Consider the following 10,000-nt stretch of genomic DNA (forward strand, 5'->3'; position numbering starts at 1 on the left):
TGTATGTATGTATCTATCTATCTATCTATCTATCTATCTATCTATATCTGTCTGTCTGTCTGTCTGTCTCAACAAAGCTTCACTTCCTACTTCAAGCAAAAGGGAAGTGGTTGTCTGTTTCAACATGCTTCTGTCTATATCAATTCATATAAGACGTATGTTCATATATATATATGTATGTATGTATAAAAATATTTATATATATACATATATATGTATATGCATGTATCTATAAGTATATACCTATGTGTGTATTTATAAATGTATGTGTGTCTGTATATACTTACATACAAACGTACGTACATACACTAGTGAAAAGGAGAAGGTCCATTACATCTACGGAGAACTAATGAGAACCACTTTCACCTCTTGTACACTGGCTATAAAATTCCATTTGTATCTGTTATCAAAGTTACCCTGGCCTATACAACAACAACATTTCTACACCATACAACTGAATGATAGTACAGTAAAAGTTTGGTAAACAGTGCAAGGATTATCCATCTGAAACCCCTAAGTATGCACCGAACTACATCTAGAAATTAAGTACAGGCATATACACAACATGGATATAAGGAATCATCATCATCATCATTATCTTCATGTAACGTTCGTTGTCCATGCTGGCATGGGTTGAGCAGTTCGACCAGGGCTGGTAATCTTAGAGGCTGTACCAGACTCCAATTTGATTTGGCACTGTTTCTACAGCTGGATGCCCTTCCTAATGCAGACCACTCCGAGAGTGTAATGGGTGCTTTTTACATGCCACTGGCACAGGGGCCAGAGGAGGCTGGCATTGACCAGGATCAGATGGTGCTTTTTACGTGCCACAAGCACAAGAGCCAGTCAGGGCAAGAGGGTTGGCATTGACCACGTTCACATGGTGCTTTTTATGTGCCACCAGTATGGGGACCACAACTACAATTTCCATTTGAATTGTGATTTGATGTACTTGACTCAGTAGGTCTCCTCAAGCATGGCGTGTCGCCCTACGATCCAAAGGTACTTTCATTTTGAGTGGGTTTTATGTTAAGAGAGGTCTATCTCATAATAATTTTAATTAAGCCCTATTGCATGGGACGCTGGTGTTCAACCCCCATCTTGAATGAAAAAAGCAAAACAAAAATTTGTTTCACACATGCTCTTCATATTTGCATTTCGTTGCATATGCACTTCTGTGCACGTCTGTAAATATTTGTGAATATATTTTAGGTAAGCATATAAGGTAAAGCTGGGTCAATAGATATCAGTTCATGAGTATATAAATGTCTGTATATGAATCTGTAAGAGAGTATGTGTATGTGCATGTGAGTGAGTATATAGTGGCCTGTGTTGGCTTTCTCTGAGGCTTAACGCAGAACAAAGCAGTATATATGTATGTGAGTATGTAAACACACACACACACACACTCACACATGTCCATTTTCTTAGAGTAATAAGCTAAAGTATGTAAAACAAATCTATGTGGATGAGTTAGTGTGAATGTGAATGTGTGTTTGTATGTCTGTGTGTTTATGTGTGTGTGTGTGTATGTATATGTATGTGCATATGTATTTATATGTATATGCATATGTATATATGTGTGTATATATATATATATATATACATGTATATATATGTATGTATATGTATATGTGCATGTATATGTATGTATATGCATATGTATATACATGTATGTATATATATATATATGTGTGTGTGTGTGTATATACATATTTAAATAATTATGTATATGTATGCATGTGTATGTGAATATATATATGTGTGTATATGCATGTATTTGTATTACACACACACACACCCACGCACACACACACACGCACACACACACACACACACATAATATTCATATGCAAAGGAATCCAAGTCATAGAAAATCATGTAATATGATAGTCTTTAGCTTAAAGGAAATCAATAAGCCTCTGTGTGTGTGTGTGTGTGTGTGTGTGCGTGTGCTTGAATGTCTGTGCATTACTGCTTTAAGATATTATGCAATCTTAACACACACACATACAAATACACCCAAACGAGTATGGAGCATGTTTGCAGATATGTATTACTATATGTTCGCATTTGTTTAAATGTCTGCACATACATATATAGGCTTAGATATGTTCGTATGCCTATAATTGTTTTGTGCATTCATGAATGAATACATGAGATTGAGTTTTAAGGAGACCACTTTGCAATCATAAGGTTTCAGATGAGATCCTACTGCAGAGTCTGTCGGGCATTTCCATTTTTTTTCGCATAACCTCAGATAGACTCAATACTTACACTGTAATATTGAGTGGACAGATTCTATAGAATGGACGCTGCCTGAAATTGAATGGTCAAGTCTTGTGATTATTTACTATGTCATGCTGACGCTGTCTGAGGAAGGCAGTGAATTTGCAGGCTTGTTAGAGTGTTGGAAAGAATGCCATGCAATATTTGTTCTGAATCACTGCACACTGAGTTCAAATTCTGCCAAGGTTAACTTTGCCCCTTATCTTTTTGAGTTGCTTTAAAAAATATGTACTAAAATTTTACGAATTCCATTGGACAGTCTCATTATATGTATATATGTGTGCATGTGCTTATATATATGTGTGTGTGTGTGTACATACACACGTGAATATATATATATATACACATATAAACAAGTATATATATATACACACACACACACACACACACACACATATAAACAAGTATATATATATATATATATATATATATATATACACACACACACACATAAACAAGTACATATGTATATATAAAAAAGTATACATATATATATAAGCATGACCTTCGAACATTGGGCCTCACCAAGGCAATGACTAGTGACCAAGACCTTTGGAAATATGCTGTGCTTGAGAAGACCCGGCAAGCCAAGTGAGACCATAACCCATGGCCTTTACCAGCGGTGTAACCAGCCTACTTATGCATTGCTTGAGAAGACCTGTTGAGGCAAGTGAAATCACAATCAAAATCAAAATCACTGACGTGGTCGATTACAGCACTGTCTGACGGCACCCGTGCCAATGGAACGTTAAAAGCAACATCCAAGCATGATCGTTGCCAGGGCCCCTGACTGGCACTTGTGCCAGTGGCACATGAAAAACAACATTCGAGCAAGATTGTTGCCAGTGCTGCTGGACTGGCTCCTGTGCAGGTGGCACATAAAAAACACGATTTGTGTGTGGTCGTTGCCAGTACTGCCTGAATGGCCCCTGTGCCGGTGACATGTAAAAGCACCCACACAATCTCAGAGTTATTCGCATCAGGAAGGGCATCCATCTGTAGAAACTCTGCCATATCAGGTTGGAGCCTGGTGCAGCCAATATTTCGTGCATTGTAGAAATATAACCAATTTATTGCCAATAAATTTTAACAGCAATATCCTACATGGACCCCAAAGGACCATATGGACCCTAGTTGTGAACCACTGATCTACATGAATGGTACAACAAATAAAGCTTCCTTCTCTGCCTGAAAATCTACATGAATGGTGCAACTAATGGAGGCTGTTCTCTGCCAAATATCAACATGACTGGAGCAACCAATCAAGGCTCTCCTCTACCTAAGGATCTACATGAATGGCGTTTGTGGAACAGTCTGTCATTAGTACTATAATTCAATAAGTAGTGTCCTATTTATTAAATAAAAGAAAATATTCATCACTCAGACAGACTGAGATCCATTTACCTTCTTTGTTTTATGCGTGTTAAGGGTATTTATGTCTACCAAACTCTTGCAGTACATTAAGCAAAGCAGTTAAGGAGAAACATAATTGTAGATTTTGTTTTAAGCTGTCATTCTAGGGTAAATATAGAAACATCAATCAGGGCTGCTGACAAAAATCACTAGACAACATTGTGCAGGCATGTATGGCTGGCTGGTTGAATGGACGTAATTCAAGTCATCTGCAGAATGATATTGCTGTTATTGTTGTCAGTGGTGGCCATAGTTGTGATGATGGTGGTAGTATTTTCTTTTAAAGCTTATTGTTGTTGTTTTAGTGTATCCCCATCAGCTCCAGTCAAGCAGAATTATGCTACATAGCTGTTTTATAGACTGTTGACATTGTAGATACCCTTCATAGCTTATTTATAGTTTGAGTCTCACATTTTTGTAGTTGCTGTTATTTTTAGCCATCAGGATAGGTCTCATCCTCATCATTTAACGTCCACTTTCCATGCTAGCATGGGTTGGACGATTTGACTGAGTACTGATGGAGCCCGAAGGCTACACAAGGCTCCAATCTGATTTGGCAGAGTTTCTACAGCTGGATGCCCTTCCTAACGCCAACCACTCCGAGAGTGTAGTAGGTGCTTTTACGTGTCACCCGCACGAAGGCCAGTCAGGCGATACTGGCAACGGCCAAGCTCAAAATGGTGTATTTTATGTGCCACCTGCACAAGAGCCAGTTCAGCGGCACTGGCAACGATCTCGCTCGAATGTTGTTTTTCACGTGCCACTGGCACATGAAATTAAGAAATTAAGAAAAGGTATAGCTGCAAGGTGCAAATATATATCAATAAAGCTAATTAGGGTTTTGTTGTCATGTTTTTATCTATTATCTAACAAGAAGAATAATATACTAATATTTGTATTCTTATATTATATTATCATAATTATATCCCCAAAATAAGCAAACTGTGGTCTCTATACAAATGCAATCATTAATAATTATAATTAATAATTGTATTATTACATTAAAAGGATTATTACAATAATTAGTAATTATTAATGTTTATTTGCACCCTCATAATTAGGGAAAGTATCCAGGAGGCATCTGTCAAGAAGCAGTTGTCAAGAGGTATGTATAGTGGAGGGGATAAGCAATGGTCCTGATATCATGCAAAGATGTTGTCCAATCTATCCTTCATTTATATATTATTTATTTTATTGTAGTGTGTGTAATTTGAAAGTAATTTGACTGTTATTTCTAGTTTGATGAGTGACCATGTAAAGTGTTGCGCACACAGCAAAACGTAAATTCTGCAGTGACGATGTTTCTGATTTAGATGGTCTTTGAGTGCGGTCATGCTGGAGCACTGCCTTTAGTCGAGTAAATCGACCCCAGGACTTATTCTTTGGAAGCCTAGTACTTATTCTATCGGTATCTTTTGCCGAACCACTAAATTACGGGGACTAAAACACACCAGCATCGGTTGTCAAGCGATGTTGGGGGGACAAACACACACACACATATATACATATATACGACAGGCTTCTTTCAGTTTCCGAATACCAAATCCACACACAAGGCTTTGGTCGGCCAGAGGCTATAGTAGAAGACACTTGCCCAAGGTGCCACGCAGAACAGTTTTTTATAATTTAAAGAAAATCTTTGTTATTTTCATTGTCGGTCTTGTTTTGCATCTGCTTTTCCAGACTGCCAAGAGTAAGGTGGGTCATTGCAGACCAAGCCAATTGTTTTATGAAATTACTGTCTGCCAAAATGGATAGGGGATCACATCTCACATGGTACATTTTTGACATTGTTTTTCTGGTGGGCTGCTTTTCCTATGACCAATCCCTTAGCAGAGCATAGTGGATACTCTTTATCAGGTCATTAGAACTAAAGAATTTGTCATGTCCCTAGCAAGACAACAAACCCTCTCTCTACCTTGTGTTGTCTCCATTCACTAGCTAACGACTTTACAGAGAGCATCGCAGGTGTACTTCATCATGGCACCAGCACTAGATAAGTTGTTGTGTCTCCAGCGCGACTAAATAGCACACACCCACACACACAAACACTCTCTCTTTCCTTCTCTCTCACTTATGTTGTCTCCATTCATTCATTCACCGGCACCAGACAACTTGTCTCATCCCCTGACAAGATTAAAGAGAAAAACACACCACCCCCTACACACATAAACACCTATTCCCCCCCCCCCGTGTTGTCACTGTACAATGTTTGGCTGGTTTCTCCATCACTGTAGTTGATGACAGAATGATAAAAGGTAACACATGTAGAACTCACATAATAAATCATGCAAGTGGAAACTGAATAAACACGAATTCCACCATCTTGTCTTAAGATGTGCTCTTTTTTCACAGAAGCTTCAATGCTTAGTTGATGATACTTGTCTCTTTTTTCCTTCTCTTCTCTCTCAGTGTCAACAACCTTTGTATGTATTACATTTCATAACACTTATTTCTTTCTAAGCATCTTCCTCAATCCAGCGCATTATAACCTCTTTCATTCTCTCTATCGTTCACTCTCCACCCACCTCTGTCTTTCTTGTTCCCGCTCTTTTCTTACAATCCTGTAATTTTTTTTTCTCTCCTTTTTCTTCTCTATCATCTCTTCTTACCACCTCACATTTCCTACAAAACTACGGTTCCAATGTAACAAGTTCTGTACAAAAAAAAAAGGGAAAAAAAAAAAATAACATGACAAAAGATTATATTCCTTTATCGCTGGTTATTTTCTATGGCATCGCAACTATCTTGTCGTGGGTGTCAGATATTACCTGAGGGAAAATTAATTTCTTATCAATTAAAAGCTCTTGTGTTTTACACACACACACACATGCACACAACACAACAAGACACATGCACTCACTGATATAAACAAACACACACAGACACCCATACAAACATACACACATAAACACACAGAGACATACTAACAGACTTAAGTACATACATACATACGTACATGCATGCATACATACATACATACATACATACATAGAGATATATACACATACTGACGTATGTGTTAGTACACTTACAACAATTATTATTTACAATATTTGGTAGTAACGGTTGTACAGTAGCTAAGTGCCACATGTTGGGCCTACCCATGACATTAACCTTTATTAATTAACTTTTAACCAATAACATTTGTATTCCCCCACCATCTTCCATCAATTTAGTTTATTTATTTATTTACTCTTTATCCTGTTTTTCCCAAAATCAACATCAGTCATTCATTATTCAGCATCATCATTGTCACTACCACTACCACCACCACCTCAAACAACTGCTGCTGTGCAAAGCAAGAGCAGACATACTTTGGCATATATATATATATATATATATATATGTATATATTTATATATATATCTATATTTATATATGTATGTATGTATGTATGTTACTGCCCAGGTATCGAAAGTACAGTGATATTCATTTGGCAGCTGATGAAGGCACATGGCTTAGTGGTTAGAGTATTCGGCTCACACTGTAGGGTTATGAGTTCAATTCCTGGTGACACGTCGTGTCCTTGAGCATGACACTTTATTTCAAATTTAAGTGTTTTCGCTCAATAAACACTCACAACGCCTAGTCTGGGAATCGAAACCGCGATCCTATGACCGCGAGTCCGCTGTCCTAACGACTGGGCCATTGCCCCTCCACAATGATGCAGTAACAATGAGATAAAGTATTAGGGTTTGCATAATCACTTAAAAACTCTTGCAAAAAAAGCATTCTTCCCCAACATGTTTGCTGTGAATGGATGAAACCCGAAAGAAGAGAATAAAAGAAGTTATTGAAAATACATTAGAAAATATAAAACCAAAGCAAAACAATGCACATAGCAAAAGGACAGAGAGCTGCACTCAGATGTGCAGTCAATGCATTCAATAGAGATAAAGGTAACAATAGACTTAGCAAACTGTATGAATTTAATTAATTAATAATGATATTTTTGGCAGCATCCTGCTGGTCGTATGAAATATCTATATAAAATATTGTGGATAAAAATCACCAGAACTATAGAAATATTTAATACATGCGTACATTATGTATATGCGAACATATGTATATGTGATCTAAATATGTAAGGTACTTGATGGACAGGAGGATAAAATAGAAGAGGCTTTATATATATATATTTTTTTTTTTTTTTTCGCAAAACATATACATACATGTGTGTGTGTGTATAAATGTAGATCAATGAAATAAGTGCTCAACACTGCATTGGTGGATATATAATTTCTTTATTTGTGAATTAAGGCTACCATTGGTTTCATGTTATGTAGAGTAGGAAAATTTCCTAGTGTTTTTGGAAAACAGTTTCATTTTGTTCCTTGGATTTCTTGTAAATTCATGTAAATGAATCAATGAAACAATTTCATTGTTTCATTTACGTGAATTCACAAGAAATCCCATAATGAAATGAGACTGTTTTCCAAAGTATATATTAATTTCACACATGCACATTGCTTGTTTTTGATTATGTTAACTACATAGTACAGTAAGATCAGTTGGGCACCGTCTGTGAGAAAAAGAGCACCATGATGCAATTCACTCCTGCCAGAAATTTGGAAATGACATGCTGTACTATTTGGCATCCAAGCTGGAAGCTCTAATATGAACATTTCAGATTTATTGAGTATCAATCTGAGGATGTACTGAGAGTGATAAAAAGCAAACATCCAGTCAACATCATGGTGTTTGGAGTGATCACTAGTGATGGCGACGTTATACCTCCATTTATCTTCCTACAGCCTCAAATGCAATATGGAGGCCTACCTCAAGTGCCTGGAGGAGGCAGCGCTGCCCTGGGTAAAGAGGGTGGCTGCTGGAAGACCTTGTGTTTGGCAATAGGACTCTACCCATGCCACACAAGCAGGAGAACCCAGTCACGGCTGTCAGACAATTTCTGCGACCACATCACCCCTAACAACTGGCCACCTAACTCCCCACATTGTAACCCCCTTGATTATTATGTGTGGGGCACAGTTGAGCATGAGACCAATGAAACTCCTTGTAACACTAAAGATGAACTGAAGGTAAGGATTATGGCAGTATTCTCCAACTTCAACAAGGAGACCTGTCTAAAAAAGTTGCAGGAGATTCCAAAGTCGTCTGGAGGCTGTGGTTGAAGCCAATGGCGGATTTTATTGAATAAATTTCCTCTTTAATATTTCAAGATATTTTTTTTTAATTTTGGTAAATATATCTATTAAAATGAGATGTCAGTGTTATTTTCATTTTTGCATAATTTAGATGACAATATATTCACTGCACTCTGTATGTGTGTGTGTATGCATATGTTTTGTGAATGGGTAATATCAACACATTTCTACATCTGACCTCTTTCTCTGAGCCTCATGAGAAGCAATCTACATACTATGTACGTTTCATTAATGTTACTAATTAGCTTATTAAAACTTCAGTAATGTCTTGCTTATTATTTTTAGTAAATAGCAATGTATTTCATAGTATGAAATAAACTTACTTTTTTTTCTCATAGTCCATCTGGCTCTCATTAGCTTTCTCAAAAATGTCATACTGCATATTATTATTATTATTATTATTATTACTTATTATTATTATTGTTGTTGTTGTTGTTGTTATTATTCTTATTGTTATCATTCAACATTCGGTAGTTTCAGGCAAATTTCTACTTCATCACCTGCTACACCTCCATGTTGCCGGGATGTGTGTGTGCAGCATTGTGTGCTCTTTTTTTGTTGATGGGCGAGTGCAAACTCTTCCTGGTATTGTATTACATTAGTCTGTTCTGTTATGGGGTCTGGTATTATTATTACTATTACCATTGTTACTTTTATTTTCAGTAAATAGCTATGTACTTTTGTAGCATCAATATACATAGCTTTGGTTTAGCTGCAACCAAATTGAAAGAACTGAGATACAAATGCTTTGGCCATTTTACTCCCCTCTGTTTCCTGTTTGGCTAATGTAATTCTCATTGCCCTGTGGGAACGTGATACATTAGTGAGTTTTTTGCTTTCCATTTCATGTTTGCATTAACCTCCCATTCTTTTCTATTCTTGAATCTTTTCATTGTTTCCTGTTCAATTATTTCACACATCCCACAATATGTGTCTCTACTGTTTGTTACCTGTGTTATTTCTTCTTCCAGTGTGAATTTTGCCTTCGTTTGGTTCAAAACAGGATCAAAATTAATTCACCATTTGAAAGTGCACAAATAGCAAATTAAGTATTTATCTCTTAGAAATGTTCCATATAACGAACGCGCAAATGAAAAATTCAAAACATTTCCTTTTTGCGAAATAATAGA

Source organism: Octopus bimaculoides, chromosome 11, assembly GCF_046866305.1.
Source record: "Octopus bimaculoides isolate indiv1 chromosome 11, ASM4686630v1, whole genome shotgun sequence".
NCBI classification, from domain to species: Eukaryota; Metazoa; Mollusca; class Cephalopoda; order Octopoda; family Octopodidae; genus Octopus; species Octopus bimaculoides.